This window comes from Neltuma alba, unplaced genomic scaffold, assembly GCF_004799145.2.
Source record: "Neltuma alba isolate B1F8T4 unplaced genomic scaffold, ASM479914v2 tig00010384_pilon, whole genome shotgun sequence".
Classification (NCBI taxonomy): domain Eukaryota; kingdom Viridiplantae; phylum Streptophyta; class Magnoliopsida; order Fabales; family Fabaceae; genus Neltuma; species Neltuma alba.
Genome location: NW_021635287.1, coordinates 151,979 through 158,674, shown reverse-complemented (window position 1 = coordinate 158,674; position 6,696 = coordinate 151,979). Strand labels below are relative to the sequence as shown.

Sequence of the window (6,696 nt, the reverse complement as noted above, 5' to 3'; positions counted from 1 at the left end):
GTTAAATTCATAAGGAATACCAACTGCAACAACGTCAATTCAGTTTCTCTAATTTGTGTGAAACCATGTGTTACGACACTAAAGTTACCTGACATGGTAAACCTTGAACTGTCCTCCCACGGCAAATTGAACAACTAATCACACCAGCATCTTACACAAAATATTACATTCTCACAGACTAATGACATCAGCATCTTACACCATTCTCACAGACTAATGACATTAGCATCTCACAAGTATGCTAAAAAATATATAAAAAATATAAATCAACAACTAATATTTGCATTTAGAAAGACTTCCCTATATACAACATTTGTCGTTAAGTTCTTCTTTCCGTGACCCTTATTGAGCAGGAGAATCTTCAATCCTTCAATAGATTTTACTCTGGATAGGGCAACATACAACTGTCCATGGGTAAAAATCGGATTCGGCAAGTAGAGCCCCACACAATGCAATGACTGACCTTGACTTTAAATTGTCATCGCAAATGAAACAGATATGGGAAACTGCCTTCGTCGCATACGAAATGGCAAACGACTGTCAGAAGGGTTCATGTCCATGCGATGTATTAAAACCTTCTGATTCGGCATGGACCCATTCAAAGTCAATGCTTCTATTACTGATTTACCTAAATGAGTAATCCGTAATCTTGTTCCATTACATAACCCAGAAGCCTGGTCAATGTTCCTTAAAAGCATAATAGGTGTCCCAATCTTCAAGGTCAACTTATGCATTGGCATCCCAGAACTATTTATTGTATTCAAAAACTCAGTTGTGTAAAGGTCTTCAATTCCATCATCATCCAGAAAGGATTTACAAACAGAGTCACAACTATAAAAATCAATAGAGTCACCAGGCAACATTGAACACATGTACTCATTAACTTGATTCACAGCATCAAAGGTTGGTGCTAAAATTGCTCAATCATTAAAGTACGAATTATTATTCAAATTCTCAAAAAGATCTGCATATGTATAAGAAACAATAGCACCAATTGGATCATCAGACTGACTAACCAACAATTCAGAAGGTATCTCAATTTCTGCTGTTCCATCATGTGGCAGACCTAATTTACCATCCCCCACCTCTAAAATCCATTGCGAAAACTTTTCAATTCTACTACAATCCTCTTCCAATAACGATGATTGCAAACGCATATTTCTCGTCAAATAGAATATTGTGCAATAATCCCACAAGTGTGAAGAACAAATACATGCATTAACAATATCTGCTCTTGAGCCTTTTGGAATCACAGGAAGGATTTGACGAAAGTCACCACCCATTAAAACACATTTCCCACCAAAAGGATGGTTAGAATGCATTATATCCTTCAATGTATGATCAAAAGCTTCAACGCAATATCGTTGAACCATCAGAGCTTCATCCCATATAATCAATTTTGTAGCTTGAAGTAAATTAGCCAACGGAGAATTTTGTTTGATATTGCACACAGAATCTTCATTGACTTGAATAGGAATTGCAAATCTTGAATGAGCAGTCCTTCTAGAAGGTAGCAAAGTTGCAGCTATACCACTTGATGCTACTGTTATAACAATATCACCGCAAGAACGAATAGTTGATGTCAATGCATTCCATAAAAAAGTCTTACCTGTTCCTCCATGACCATACACAAAGAAGAAAGCCCCATTCACTGAGTTCAAGGATGACATCACTACATCATACACTTTTCTCTGATCTGGATTCAACAAACATATTAGCCTATTTGACTCTCGATGTAGGGCATCACGATCATAATTTAATTCTTGTAAAATCAAATGATTCCTCACATCAATTGAAGGGCATAATGGAGGCAAAGGAAGAGATGGAAAATCAATAAGACTCGTTCCATTCTGCTGCAACAATAATTCAATCTCCTTCAAGGCTGTTTCTTCTTGTTTCTATCTGATATAGACATGCCTAAAATATCAAAAACAAATATAATTATAACTAATATATTGTGCAATCAAGGCACACCCATAAACTCGACTTCTTTAGAAAATGCAAAACTTTAAAAACTTGTGCTTAACAAAGACTTACTTGATAATATAGGATCATTACATGAGATGTACAATAAATCTTCAGACAAGACCTTTGATGTTTCCTTCCATACATAATCAGGTTGACTCAAACATGAAGAAATGAGCATACTAATAAACATCTTTCTCAACATCATACCAGATGCCCATAATGAGGCCTCTTTTATGCCATTTATGTACTCACTATCATCATCTAACAAATCAAGGGCATAACATGCAGCTCTAAAGGTTGGATAGACAACTTCATTTATTGTCCTAATATCTTCAAAAGAAGTGGGGCCTTTAACCTTTGTGATTAAAATGCGAAGATAATAAAGTTCCCTAGATGAAGGAGGTGCATGTGTAACCCTCCCGATTGCAAATCCCTTTTCTCTTCGCTTCCAGTTTCTTTTCAAGCGTTGATAAACATAGTGACGAGGGAATTCTGAGTAGGTTAATGTCTTTGCAAAGTCATCATACTTATTTATTTCCATCCATGCAAGAAACATTGACTCACATACCCTAGGCTTCTCAACCAGGTCTGCAACATCATCACTGTTGTTATATACCACATATTGCTGATTTGGCAAGTGGAAGCTTAATCTTTCAACATGAGGATATCTATGATGAATGCCAAATGCAAAAATTCTCCAAGCAGCTTCACAAGCAGAAGTGTATCTAAAGTTGTAATACTGCTGAATCTCATCGACAAAACGATCATTACTTCCTTCCTGGCCACTATCATATATAGAAGCTACCACTCTATCATTCCCCTTGCTAATATACTTAAACAGGTATTTAATAGCAGATGAATGATTACATTTCTCAATGTTGATATGAGCTTGAAACATTACCAACAATAATGGATTATATGGAACAACAAAATGATTGTCCAAACTAATACCTCTTACTTCAATTGACCTCCCATCATCTCTTCTTCTATAAGTTGGATATCCATCATCATCAATTGTTGTGGTCTCAACAAACCTCTTAGGAAAATACTTGGTACATTTATTATCCTTCATACAAGGTGACTTGCTATTTAAGTGACCACAAGGCCTATGAACCATGAACCTTTTTACTAAATCATACAACTTAGAATTGAGTGCCTATCAGGTATCTCAGCAGATATAATTTTGTCAACATCACACGCTTCTTTCAATTGATCATTTTTATCAAGAAATAGCAAAATGTGTGCATGCGACAACCCTCTTTTTTGAAACTCTATAGTGTAAACATCTACAAAATAAATAATACAAATATATAAGAACGGATAATCTATAATCTGAATCTCTACCTATCTCTACGTCTGCAAAATAGCAACAAATATATATATATCTCTATATCATGAACTAATAAAAATAGACAATCTCTATATCATGAACTAATAAAAATAGACAATGGACCCAACAAACATGCAATCACATACCTGCAAGAACTTTACCAAATATCTTTCCCTCCTTAATTGTTGTCATCAAAGCCTTCAATTTCATATGAAAAATACGAGACAATATGTTTGGCCTATTAGAAGGAGATAAGAAATTACGATCACAATATCTCGTAATTTCAGGCCAAGTTGGGTTACATGTAAAAGTAATGAATATACTGGGGTAACCAAAGTATCTGCAAAGAGCCATGGCATCCTGATAGTTTCCAAGCATAAAACGTGCACCACCAGTAAATGAAGAAGGCAAGATGACATGCTTCCCAATTGACGAGGCATTCCTTTCACACTTAACAAAGCATCTGTTAACCCTTGGTACAAGTTTGCTCTAAGTTCCTTCTGATGTGTTCTTACCCATAACAATCTTTGAGACTCAATCATTGTGTATCAATCTACTATGAACTGTTGAAGTAAATTTCCTGCATGCAACAATATTGAAATTTCATTCACTCTTGACATGAGTTTATATGCAAAATATTCCCTCATGCTAAGCATCTTCTTCTTTTTTGTTCTACTAAGAGTTTCTTCACGATGTTCAATATCATCTCTATATCCATCTTCCCCTCTTGGAAATAATAATGGATATTGAAGTGGTAGATATGAAGGATGCAATTCATCAATCTGCTGAGGATAACCAGACAACTCATGCACTATATAACATCTCTCCTACCAAAATTCACATCAATATCTCCTACAATAAGTGCTGCAACCTCAGGTGCTGATGGCAAATTGTAGTTTCGTCCATCTTGATTTCTGGAGCTGATTAACCGTAACTTCAAATCTGAATGCTTGCATTCATTAATCATCAATGATGCTAACCGATATTGTTTAACATATGGATTAACATCATCAAGCACCCTCTTCAGTTTCTCTACTATTTGAGGATCAACTAACATTTGATTCATATGCTTACTGCATGCAAACAAAAATAATTGTCAATTCTGTCAAAATATATAATAAAATACAATATCATCTCATATATATAAATAACAAATATTTCTCTTAATCATATTATACCTTATAGTAGAAATCCGATTAGCCACTTCATTATTGTATCATATATATACAATTGTGAATATACAGGTCTAGATCCTTCAGGGGGCAATAAAGTACCAATCTTATGGTAATTTATTCTAGACAGCACAAAAGTATACGGACCGCCATCGCGATTCTTCGAGTGATCAATCTTACCTCCCATTGAAGTAAATGAGAACATATTGTTGTATGACTTAATGTTTGCATGGAAATTCTTAGATTCATTAGTGTTCTTGTCAAAGAATAAGCTGCATAGCAACTCTAGAGGAGCAATCATGACAGGCAACTGAACTTTTCCCTTGAGGCAACACATTGAAAAATTGGGTGTCCTAGTCGATTTGCAATTCCCAATCTTCTCATTATACCACATCAGTGCACCACATGATTCACATGCATATGCTGGGTCATCCTCATCGTCGTACTCAGGTCCTACCTCTCCTACACCTTCTGACAGCTTAAAAACATCCTTCATATTACCTAACTCATTCGCTATGTAATCAACGCAAATTATCACTCACAACAGCCTATTCAAAAATTAAATAATTAATAAATATCCCTAATCATAAATTTACCTCCAGATATATCAGAATTAGTGTCACTGACTTCGCCATCAGAGTTGCGGTTTGGACAAAATGAGAAATAAACATCCTTGTATCGTAATTCAGCAGATACTAACAAAAACTGATAGTAATCCTCAGTCACAAAAATGAAATAAATAATTCATTTACCGTTTAAAAAATATTTAGCCATCCCACACGCAGTTCATTCTATAGTAACGAACAGACTAGTTGTCCATTACCAATCTGAATATAATAAAACTATTACAAACAATCTACTAACACACAGGGTTTAGTTAATTAGAAAATAATTAATTATTAGGTACAATATTTTATCAAAAAATCTTATTATGAATGTTGCAAAATAGTAAAAACAATATAAGGCTGAAATTATCAAATCATGCGTAAAACAAACTAAATTCCGTTAACTTAGTTATTTTGTCAAAAAAAAAAAAAAACAAAAAATTATACTATTCTACTACTAATATATAACGAATATAAGACCCAATAGATTTCAAGCATTACGACCCAATATAGACGTCCAATCAACCCTTCTGCAATTATTTCATTATGCTCTGACATCCTATGATAATATTAATAGCATTGGTTCCCCGTATTGAAAAAAAAGCCATCAAGCCCAATATAAGATTCTAATATTTAGTGGCCTACTATTTAAAAAATTATCAAATACTTAAACCATGTGAAGAAACACAGAATACATATAATTTATTATTTTTTCACAGTCGTCATGTGATACGACCCTGACAAGTGGAAAATATAATTTCAAGTTATTGTTTACTGCGTTTTATCCACTTACAACTGTCCCCATAATATTTTCAAATTCAACCATTAATTTTTCATCGTGGATAAAGTAAACCACACAGGAAAAAAGGAAATCAACCTAATACATAAATATTCAAAAATAAAATTTGAATAACAAATAAGACCTTCCAAATAATAATATGAAAACATAATTAACACTTGCTAGTTGCTACATGCATTTCCATCAGCACATATATATAATTGACTGAGCTATTAATATTCCTTCGCACTGCCAAATCATTTCCATTAACACCTATATAAAACAATTAAGATTCATGCCTGTGAAAAAAATAGATTACAAAGAGCACAAAAAGCCGTTCCTTACATTATCACATATTTACGTCAAAACAGATTGCTAATATAAAAATTCAACATTGCTATCCTAACAAACAGAAAGCCCAAACTATTGATAATTGATGATTGGGAAAAAAACAAACTAATATTACCATAACCCAAAAAACACCACTGAATAATAACTCCCCTTCTAACATATCAAATCCAAGACTCATAAATAAATAAAATACATAACAAACCTGATGGCAAGCTTGGTGATTGATCTTCATTCTCAACCGGTGGTGTAACTTCTGTATCAGCAAATTCTATCTGGTGTACCTTCTACATATTATCTCTTGAATGAAAGAATGAACTTCTTCTACTCCATCTAGTACAACCTTACAGGTAGAAAATGAATCAATACAACAGTTTCGTGACAGCACAATAAAAAAACCCATAAATTCAGAAACATAAACACGCACATTTAATAAAATGATTTAAACATCTAAACAGTAATAATCTTCTAACCACTTGATTTGATATCAAGAGA

General features: G+C 33.8%; 1 pseudogene; it reads right to left on the bottom strand.

Annotated features, from left to right (window-relative positions):
* Positions 1-266: 266 nt before the first annotated feature.
* LOC114756297 (ATP-dependent DNA helicase PIF1-like) lies at positions 267-3,085 on the bottom strand (annotated as a pseudogene).
* Positions 3,086-6,696: the final 3,611 nt, after the last annotated feature.